The sequence below is a fragment of the Ambystoma mexicanum genome, chromosome 11, assembly GCF_040938575.1.
Source record: "Ambystoma mexicanum isolate Mex_15411 chromosome 11, UKY_AmexF1_1, whole genome shotgun sequence".
NCBI classification, from domain to species: domain Eukaryota; kingdom Metazoa; phylum Chordata; class Amphibia; order Caudata; family Ambystomatidae; genus Ambystoma; species Ambystoma mexicanum.
In genome coordinates, this window is record NC_090934.1 from 377,680,263 (window position 1) to 377,691,993 (window position 11,731).

Below are 11,731 nucleotides of genomic sequence, written 5' to 3' on the forward strand. Positions count from 1 at the left end.
ATCTTTGATCTTAAATTGCTTCATATGAATGGGGAAGATAAAACATTGCTCACTTGCCTTTCGTCCATGGCCAAGGATGAGCTCTGCGAAATCTTTTATATTTTTAAAATATGAAAATGAAGGGTTGGGGTTTTTAAAGACTGTTGATTTTAAAATAGATATGCACTTAATATTGGTCGTGTCCATTAGAGGATTAAAACATAAAGCCTTTGATTGGGATACATGTATTATCAGCGGACACTGAATATCTAAAGTTAAGTTTAAGGACTATGTTAAGCAGGGATTTCATTTGCCAGAATTGACTAAATATGTGTTGGTGAGTAAGAGTGAGGCTGTTTGTAATGCTATACTGCAGTTAAGGTTGTATCAGCCACCTACACTTGAAGTGACAGGGTGTTGGACAGGGTGGTCCTACGATGAGAGGCTTTGTAGACTCTGTGGTACAGCGTAGAATCGAGTTGCCATATTCTTACATCCTGTCCAGGATTGTTTGAAGCTTATATGAGCGGTTATTGGTCAATTGTTAGCCATGGCACTAGCCCCGTCACTGGCCAATAGTGGAGCATGTTATTTTAAGAGGATACTATGGTAGTATTGGCAGCTGCTTTTTTATGTATGGAAACAGTTTTTAAAATTGCTGGAGAAAAGAATTGAATTAATGGTTTTTATTGCCCTATGCATTTGCACTGATATTTGTATCGCATTTTGTATTTCGTTTTTTATCCTTGGTAAGGAAGCTTGTTAACTGTATTGTATAGCTGTTGATTTGAAATGTTATGTGATATTATTGAAAGTGGTGAATGTGTATTTCGTAATATGTGTTTATGGTTTGTAATAAACCAAGATACACAATGCAATTTTTAAAAAAGAAAGAAAGAAAGACGTGGCGTGCAGGGTGCGGAAGGGGGCAATGCATGGGGTGGAGGGGAGGGAGGGGAGAGGTGGGAGGGACGGGGCATTTCCCGTGTCTTTTCAGACTTCATCCCGACACACAAACACGTGGGGTGAGAAATTGTCAAACATCATGGCATGTTTTAACCGCGATACAATACCAAATAAATGCCCCCTGCCAGTGGGGATGGTGTGGTTTGCGCTTGTTGTGAGTGATGGGGTGTGCAGAGCAGCGTTTAGCAGAACCCTACAACCTACTAAGATGTGATACTTGAGGGTCTGTACACCCGCTCCTCTACCCCGACTTGTGGGTTTTCGGGAACTTAGAAATTACCACTGAATCCTTAAATAAGCTTGGGGGGGGGCGAGCTACTACCACCACTGCTAATTCGTCTTTGCTTTCGGGAAACAGCACACCCCGGAGAAACCTGCCGTTTCCCGCTTTCGACCCTGCTTTCTGCGTCCACACTGGGGGATGCGGGGCCTTCATAGTAGCTTTTTGTGTTGATGTAGATATAGTCCGGAAAAGAGGAGTTAAGCGTTCTGTTCCCTGAATCTTCGGGTTTACATGCAACTGCTTCTGCATTTGTTAACATTATGAGGCCATCTCCATGACAAAGCCGCCGGGGCTGCTTTCCTGCGGCCTTTCAAAGGACGATATTAGCGATTACAGTGGCAATGAGGGGGACTTCAGAGGCCGGGACAGCTCCCAGCTCCGAGGGGAGGGCCCTCCGTCCGCGAGACAATGAGGCTAATTATCCACTTGTTAACGTTTAACAGGATTGTGTACAGCTTCATTTAGCAAATACACACACATGTGGAGAAAAAAGGCCTGCCAGGAATTCGGCATTTGATGTCAAACTCTTTGATTATCTGTAGCCCCCCCCCCAACGCTAGGAAACAGCGAGCCTGAGGTAGAAAGCTCGGGAAAACAAATCTAGCTACTATTCACAATATTGCGTTTAGTGTTCTTTTTCAGTCCACATTCAGACGAACGAACGAATAGGAGAGGGTAATAATTATAATAACAATGTGTGTTTTATGTAGCGCTTCATGCAAGACCGCTCCACCCTCTTAGCGCTCTGGTAACAGTTGGGGAGATATGTTACGTGAGCAAGTAAAAGGAATATATAAATGAGGGGGTGCATAGTAAAAAAATGGTGTCCATGACGATGAGAAAGAGCAAATGAGAAGGATGCATGAAGTAATAGAAAGCAATAAAAACGGGAGGGAAGGAAGGAAGGAAGGAAGGAAGGAAGGAAGGAAGGAAGGAAGGAAGGAAGGAAGGAAGGAAGGAAGGAAGGAAGGAAGGAAGGAAGGAAGGAAGGAAGGAAGGAAGGAAGGAAGGAAGGAAGGAAGGAAGGAAGGAAGGAAGGAAGGAAGGAAGGAAGGAAGGAAGGAAGGAAGGAAGGAAGGAAGGAAGGAAGGAAGGAAGGAAGGAAGGGAGGGAGGGAGGGAGGGAGGAAGGGAGGGAGGGAGGGAGGGAGGGAGGGAGGGAGGGAGGGAGGGAGGGAGGGAGGGAGGGAAAAAATGGAATATAAAAAATGAACAATCAACATTAAAAGCTTAGTACACACCATTCAAAAGCTATAGTGCGAGAATGAAAGCATTAAATAAAATAAGGTCGAAAGAACGAAAAAAAGCGATCGGGACCGTAATTTATGGGAGTCGCTGGAGTTCCCACTTCTCGATTGTGCGCAGTGTATTTTGTTTTGCAAACATACATTCGGAGTCCTTAGCCAGAGTAATTTTTAATTGACCGCTGACAGGCAGGGGGAGTTTGTTTTCTTGTTGAATAACCGGGGAACAAAGTCCCCTTTGAATGAAAGCTAAGTCGTTTCACGCCACCGAAGTGGCGGATTTGGCTGAGAATACCCTCGGGTGGGGGTGCGCGGGGGGAGGGGATCTTGTGGGGTAGGGTGCACAAAGACCGTGGCCCTGTTCCCATAGGCAGCAAAATCACTTTGGTAAACTGAAAATCCGAGAAAATAGCTTCTAACCCCAAATCTATTAGCTTCCCTTTCACTGCCAATAAGTAAACAGAAGGGGCGAGGGGGATTTCATTCAGGGGGGACGCAGCGAGGCGTTAAGGGGAACCCTGCGAGGCTTAGCACATAGTCCAAAAGTGCATGTCCCCTGCGAGCTGCGTCTGCATCCCGGCTTTTGTCCGGCACCCCTGGAAACGCGGCGGGGAGGGGTGGACTCCTTGCCCCCCGCCCCCTCTCTCTGCCCCCTCCACACGCATCTTAGTCGGACAGAGTTGCACATTTCGGTGCTTACAAGTAAGCGCACACCCTCGCACCTCTGCACTCGAAACACCTGCAGGGGAACGGGGAGGGAACCCGCATTCCAAACCCCGCATTGTGATGGAAAGTTCTCCGATCTGACACCTCCCTTTTGCCGCCCTCAACCCCAGTTGCCACTGAATCGAATTGTGGATTTATGGGGTAATTAGCATAAATCATTACACATCTGCAGACGTGTGTGGTCCCGATTGTGTGGAGGGGGATCAGGAAGAGCTTCTCGAGCAAAGGGGGAAACGGGGGGGGGGCGGCTCTGCTCGGGTCCCACAGCCCGCCCCAGTGGCTCGCAGCACTTCCACGCAGCAACCTTGCGTATTTTCCGACGTCCACCCCATAAAGTGGCTGTTTGCTTTTCCCTCCCGTGCGAAGAGATGTGGGTGGAATAATTGCTCACTTGCGGTGGTGGGTGTTTGGAGAATTGGGTGGGCTCGAGGAGACCGGGTGGTTTGTCAGATGTTGCCCGTGTCTTGTTACATGTTTGATGTGCGTGCACGGGCGATGCTCCGCGCGCTCGTTTTCACCTCAGAAATAAGCAGCCGGCCCTGATGACATGAGAGCGCCACGCATTTATTATGATTTCTTCAATGTGCGACGCGAAACAGTGCCTGCATGATACAAATAAAAAATATGACGGCAAACCTTTACGAGTTAGATTTTATTTATCCAAACGTAATTTACGGTGGTAGTTACACTTGGTATGCACAACACCCGAAGAGAACTAGGAAAACAAAGTAAAACCATCAACTCCTCGTTCAAATAATTAAACAAAAAAATGTTATGCCACGAAATAAAAAGTAGCGAAACTTGCAGTTTTGCCGGTCTGTGTGATGCATTGGCACGCCGTTGTAGAGTTAGCAGTTCTTTTGCCTATTAAAGATACACATAGCAGGGAACTTAAGCTCGTCGCTCTTCCAGCCGGGAAAGCACACGTGCCGCATTACGGGAATCAGAATAAACTTTTAGGTGTGTATACCACTGGACGTGCATTGTCCCCTGTGGCGCTAAATTCACGGTGGGTACCCATCACAAGCAGGCATCCACCGTGCCACCCGTTCAAGTATAGCTAGGCTACATGCAACCAATGTTATAGTGAACGTTGTCCGGGCCTACGCATGGAAGCGCTTTTTATAAAGTGAGCATGTCGGCTTCGCCCGCTCCGAAGCGCCGTAATAATAACAGTCATCACTAATCACTTAAATTAGTCTAAATATATCACCTACTAAGTAGTAGGTCTGAGTCGGCCCCCCTGCCGGTGCTCTGTGACTGCTGGTTTCACACGGGGGCTCCAAGGAGACCACTTAACTCGCCGAGCTATCTTACCAGGAAAAGGGAAGCCCCACCTAATCCCTTCACATGTGCCTGTGCGTGCCAGCATGCATTCTAAACACTTTGTAGCATCGCCACTGTGCCTTTCTAATAACTCGGCGTTAAGGGATGGGGAGAGCTGATGCTTATGGATTCTGACAAAAGGAGCTGACTCTTCAGGGCCTGTCTTTTCGGCCACGTACGGAGCCTCTCCATTGTCTCTCCATGTGCCTGCTGCTGTGGGAGCCGGCCTCGGCGCGCTACACTGCAGTGCACGGGTGCTGTCTCTTCAGCACCCAGCCTCAAGGTGCAGGCTCTCGAGTGTCACGCGAAGTCAGTTCTCAGCGCTCTACGAAGAAGGGCTCTTTTTCGAGGGCCCTGACACCTCGGTGCTTCGTCTCTAGGAGTCTGCCCCAGAGGGCCTCTGAGGGCCGACAGGAGGGGCGGTGGAGCGGAGAGGCTGGCGCTCATTATAATTCCGCCTCAGCTTTTCGCTTTTTTGTGACTGAATTAAGAACATCACACAATTGCCAGCCTGAAGTGGCTGGAATTATATTGGAAATCGTGCCCACGCATCCCGAGCAGCACGCCTAGCCCGGACACTCCGCGTGACACAGAACTGAGTTAATCCCCGGAATTCCTCGTGGTTAAATTGCCATTTGGCGCGTTATTGACCAGCTCGAGACACGTTATTAACGCTGCAAATGAAGATACAACCAGGAGTGTCTCCTCTCCAGAGAAAGAGACAATGCCCGAGACTGCCGGTGGGGCAAGCGCAGTCTGATTGATGGCAGGAAACGTCCCCCTACGAACAGAGACATGCAGATTATTTTGTACAAGGAGAGGCGCGTTGGGATGACTAATGACAGCGCAAGACGGGGCCCAGACCCACCATCAGGACCAAGAGACACTGATTGTAGAACACGTTCTCCGTAGACTTCCTCCTGCTTCTTTCATGCTTCTATCTATCAATCGACCAATCTGTTTATTCCTCTCTCAATCCATATGTGCATCCAGACATCCATGCATCTATTCACCCATACACCCATTCGTCCATCGGTCCTGGGGTCTATCAGTCTGGCTATCCTTCCTTCCACCCATCCATCCATCCACTATCCATCAGTCTGTTCTTATGTCCGTCTGTCCATCCATCTATCCTTCTGTCCATCTAGCCACTAGTCCGTCCATCTATCCATCCATTTATCCATCCGTCCATCCATCAACCATTTTACCCAAACATTCATCCGTTCATCCATTTATGGATTAAGTATCAATCTGTTCTTAAGACGTCACCCAGTCTGGGTCGAGCATAAGGAAAACCGACAGGAACAAACTAGTCAATAGGGATCACAGGCAAACTAAGAGAAAGGAAGACGACATTTCAGTCATCAACAAGGAAGGGGAACGTACTTTTCCTGACAAGACCATGTCAGGAACTCCTACATCTTCTGAAACTGATGCTTTCAAATCACATGGGGGCCCCTTGATTGCGGATCGAATACCCAAATGCCCTCTGAAGAAACTGACGATAACCTTTGCACCAGAAGAGCCAGTGATGTGGGTGCCCTGATTGAAACATATACTGAGGCTGACAGAAATCAAACTCATTTTGCTATGGACTTTGCTCAACATCTAAACCTGTACAGGCACACGGTTAAGAACTTAAAACCTAACTTGACCGGCTTTAGCCATACATATGACAAAGCTTTACTCAACGGGAGTAAGAAATTGAGGAAAATCCTCCGTTTGGCGAAGAAAACAAAGTTCATAACTGACATACAGTCATCAGTCACGACGAAAAAAACCTACAAGAACTGGTTAAGAGCACACAAAGCGGTAATGTTCTAAGCAGACGCAGAAGCACTTTTTCGGTTGTTAGATGGCCACCACTCAAGAGACTTCTGGCGAATAATAAAATCTCATACAAATGGTGCGACAAATTTTCTACACAACTGCGTTGGTGAACAAAAATAATGGACATCTCACTTTACAGAACTTTTTAAAAATCCCAACACAGACTACCAACATCCTCAGTCTAATCCAGAAGTGGCGTGGACGCTACCTATCGATGTATCATCTATCAAAACGAAAATCCGTAAACTGAAAAATTCAAGAGCACCGGGCCCGGATGATTTAACAAAGGCACATCTGAAACAAGCCCCAGAACTATGGGCGCTGTTCATTCGAGCAGTCTTTGAAAGAATTATAGAAACAAAATCAATACCTCTCTCATGAAAAAAGCAATCATAGTCCCAATCTACAAGGCAGGTCCCAGAGACAAGCTTAAGAACTACAGACCGATAGACTTGCTCGACGTCGTAGGCAAGCTCTATGGATCCTCGCTACTGGACTCTTTTCAATCTTCGGCTGTAGAAGCAAACGCCACTGACCCATTTCAATCAGGCTTTGTTAAAAAGATCGGAACCCTGGTTAATATCCTCCTAATTAACACCATAAAATGGAGGTCCTCCAATCAATGTGGCCTTCGTTGACCTGGTCCAGGCTTTCGACCAGGTCAACAGGGAGCTGCTCTGGGAAAAACCTAAAAAGAAATAAATGTGCAGACTCTATTCTGGAACAAATCCAAGCACTTCATACTGAAACATCAATAGCTGTCAGATTAGACCAACAAGGAACCATCTCTAAATGGATCTCCACGTCGAGAGGCGTTAAGCAGGGGTGTCCCTTGGCGCCGACCTTGTTCTGTGCGTATCTATGGGACTTCAAAGACACAGAGCCTCTGATCAGATCCACCCCGCCGAAATTGGGTGGGTCTAAGATTTCGCGTCTTCTTTACGCGGACGACTTGATCATCTTAGACCACATTCCTAAAGGCCTTCAAAGGCAGTTGGACAATCTGAGTGCTTACATAAGAAACAACAACTTGGAAATTAATACATAAAAAACCCAGATCATGATATTTCAAAAATCCTCTAAAGTAAAGGTTAACTTTACCTGGCTTCTGGAGAGGGTGGAAGAATTCAAGTACCTGTGGGTTACTCTAAGTAATAACCACACAGACAAGAACATGCAACATAAACTGTGGGAGAAGATGAAGCGCTTACTTGCCCAGGCCAAGAGCATTGAAAGAAAATGTTGTAAATTCTCCTTACATACGATTATTCAATTCTACAGAACAAAAGTTGTTCCTGCGATCTTATACGGAACAGATGCCTTCTTAACTCTTCCGGTCGTCTTATGGCAGAAACTTGAAAGTCTTTTTTGGAGGGGCATACTAAATCTTCCATCATCAACCCCAGTGGTGCTGATCCGAAGGGAACTCTGCATTTCATTTTTAAGTGCCATTAGAGACAGAAACCATCTAAGTCTATTCAGAAAATTGATAACTCCTAACTGGCCAGAAATTCTGAACATCATTCACTATGCACTCTATGACCTGAATTACAGTCTCTTAAAATCATGGGCCGTGAAAGCCAGGGATATCCTGACTGATGTAGGATCTACAGACACCAAACTCATAAACAACCCAACAAAAGTGACCACGAAACTGGAAACATGGGACTGGATAAAAACCCAAGAGTCCGCTTCAGTGTATAAATCAGTTTCACACCTCTTACTGGCAAGTAGAAAACTGAACGACACAAGACCTTATCTTAGATCATTTCCGAACCGTCAGTCCCGGCAAATGCTTATGAGAGCTCGTTTGAATATCCTCGCTACCAACCAAGTTAGAGCTATCAGAGGGATCTCGACCTCTAACCTATGTCGGTTCTGTAACAAGAAGGACCAAAAGGAAACCATCAGACATCTCCTCTTGGACTGCATAGGTTTGGAGAAAGAAAGAGTGACTCAGATGCTACATTTGTTCAAGGACATATTTCACTATGACGAGGAGGTCTGGTGGAACCGTCTAATGGAGGGAGAGAGAACGCATGAGTGTATTGCAGTAACTCAATTCTTGCTGAACATTGACTTTATGAAAGCTTAAAACTAACCGTCGTATCCTGTTCTTACCTCAATTCTCTCTTCTCCTCTGGCTCTTTTCTCGTATTCTTCCAGCCTCCAGCCTAGGAATATGCCTGTCTCTTTTGCATTTACATGAAGGATGTAAGATTTTTTTGTGAAAGAATGTGAAAACATTTTCATATAAAATTAAAATAAATAAATAAATAAATAGGTCGTCACCCATCCATCCATCCCTGTGTCTATTCATTCATATACCCACACATCCATGAATTTATTAATCTGTCCATCCGTCCGTCCATCAATCCATGCACCCATCCATTCACCAGTTCATCCATCCAACTTATGGAGGATGCTGAGCTGGGGGACAGATGCGGTTTTGGGGGAGCTCCAACCTATGAAGGGCTGGTTGAGCGGTTGGACAGGTCTGGCTTGAGGATTACTGTGTCCATCCTCATATTTTCTTAGGTGCAGAGGGAGTTACAATTTTTGGCAACCCTTGGGCAAATACAGTAGGACATTCTTTTGACCTAGTAGATCGTTTGGTCTTGCCCCTTTCAATTTCCCAGAGGAGCGAACCAACTTTTGAAGTATTACGCCCTCACAACATTATCATGTCATTTAGTACATTTAATTGGCCTTGGTCCGCTTTTTCTCAATGTGAACAGCTGCGAATAAATCTGTGACCAGAATAATGGTTTTCCAAACAAAAAGTTTGCTCTGTGGCCATTTTGAGTTGGTCTTCTCTCAGACCCTTTGAGTCATTTAATCAATACCTATCTGTGCCCTTAATGAAGAAGAGAAACAACATAAATCTGACACTAACTTAGTGAGACAGAAGAATGCTTGAAAACTGATGGTGTTGGGGTGGTCGGGGTGGGTCCCAATCATTACGAGGGATTCATGTTGCGCACACCATTTTGATGATGGGGGAATGGCAGCGAACTGGGCGTAATGTGGCAAACCCATATATGTATCTAGTTCAGTTAATTATGGATGGGATATATTACTTTTAATGTTACAGTTTAGAGTTGATAAATATTAGAGATACAATATTAAAACTGCAAATACAACATGAACACAATCTACACAGTGGGGTGCTTTGTAGAAAAACATGGGTGTTGCGGCTCTCTTGCAAAATGCATGTTGAGTTTTAAACTGACTTTCTCAGGTTTCAAGATGGCAGAAAAATTAGTAAATCAGTCATTTTAATCTCCGTGGTTAGCTGTGAACATGAATTGTAAGTAGCAGGGACATTCTTGATGGAAAGGAGAATGAGTCATCTAGTAAGAAGGACAACTTACAAACAGGACAAGGTTTATGATTTAACAGTCCCGCAAGGGCACAGATGTTATCTTGCTCATTGTAGAAGAGGGGTTTGGTCATTTTGTTTGATGATAATAAAAATTAGGCACGAGGATAGGGTTCCCAGCAGTTAATTGATTTTACAGGTAATCAGAGGCTGTATGTTCTGGAGTTGTGGTTGCATAAATCAGTAGGTCTTCAGAAGCGCCAGGAGTCTGGGATATTTGAGATCGCAATCAGTAGTTCAAAGAAGATCCTGTTTATTCAGACCTTACTCTATTTGCTAAAATATGTAAGCGGGCCATGTGCAATCACACTTAAAGTTAAAGGCCCTAGGCCAGTTATTGCTAGCAATGAATTATGTTTTCAATACCAATGTTTAACCATGCACTGACGTCATGGCCTACTATGGACGAATCCTAAGAAGAGGTGTGTTCTGAATATGGTCTGAAGATGACTATCAAGATAAGACTGGATAATGAAAATGGAATAGTTGGGAAAAGGTGGAATTTCTTTCATTTGGTTTTTATCCAATCATATTTGGGGGGTGGATTGTCAGAGAGTATTTAGGAGTGGTTTAACTGTTGCAAAAAGTATATAAGATGCCAACTGATTTTGTATTGTGGAGTCTTGGGTTAGTTTGGTCCTGCAACACAATCTAACCGCTACCCAGAGCTTTGTACAATAAACCTGCTTTATGTACAACAGTGTACTCACATCTTAAGTGGTGGGCCTGTTTGCTTTAATGTAATTAAAGTCCCATCCACACATTTCATGAGCCAGGTAGGAACTCAGGCATTCTGAAATGTTGGGGGTCTTTTGTCCACACCTCTCCACTGTGGCACCTCATGACAGGGACCAGTCTTCTGTGGACAGTGAAAAAGAAGTCTGCGGACGCCACATTGGTTAAAGGTCCGTCTGCTCCCCAGAGACGTGGTACTGCAACCTAGCGATGCATAACAACTTGACAAAGCACCACATCGGAGCACCTCGGGATCACGTGAATACACGTTTGTGGTGTAAAGCAAGTGGGAAATAGGGGTACAAAAGTGGTTGTTTTTTTGAGTGAAGTTTTTTTTGGTAAGGCTAGACTTGGAGTGTGGGTGTGAAATTAGTTGAGGCTGCAGGGTTTGGAAAAGTGAATGTTACTGATGGAGTGGTTGAACTGTTTTGTGTTGTAAGTCCCCAGTATATATTTTTTACCTAGTTTGTTATTTTAGAGGTGTGAGGGGGTACCTTACTCTGCACATTTAGTCTTAAGCTTGTTCTGATAACCTTTAGTTTGCTTGTCTGATTGGCTGGGGCCTTAACCTGAATGTGGGGTGGTATTTTAGGGTAAATCCAACCGTAGACACCTTTCTAAAGTAGGCCTTCACATTCTTTTGTGTTTGCCATGTGGGCGGAGCCCCTCACCTCGATTTTCTTGGTTAGTCGAAGTAGTGAAGGGAAACTTCCTGAAGTCAGGCAAAGACTATTTTGTACTAGTGATGGAGAGAGCAAGAACAGCTGTGCTGTAGTGGAAAGCATTGCACCCCTCCTATATTTGAGTGGTAGGTATATCTCAGAAATATTGTCCAGCAAGTGTTATTGGTAAGATGCTGTCTTCTGTCTTCAATGGTTAAGGCTAAAGAGAGGTTGAAAATGAAGAGCTTGAAGGGTATACCTCCCAGACTGATAGGTTAGTAGAAAGATTAAGAGTGGAGGAACGAGAAAGAGTGAGGCTGATAGTTAGAAGAGCAGAGGAAGGATTGAAAATGAGAAAGAAGAAGTTAGGCCTCTTCTTTTGAGGATAGAGTATAGGCTGCAAAGAGGGGTAGATGTGCAAGAATGGGAAAAGATGAAGCAAGCGCTAAGGCTAGCAGAGGAAAATGGAGTGCTGCTATGACAGCAAAGAGATAAAGAGCAGGAGGAAGTGAGAAGACAGGTAAGGGATGTAGAAGGAGGAAGGTGGAGACATGGGCAGGTTCTTGTTAGACTGGAAAACTTGGTTATCGGAATGGTTG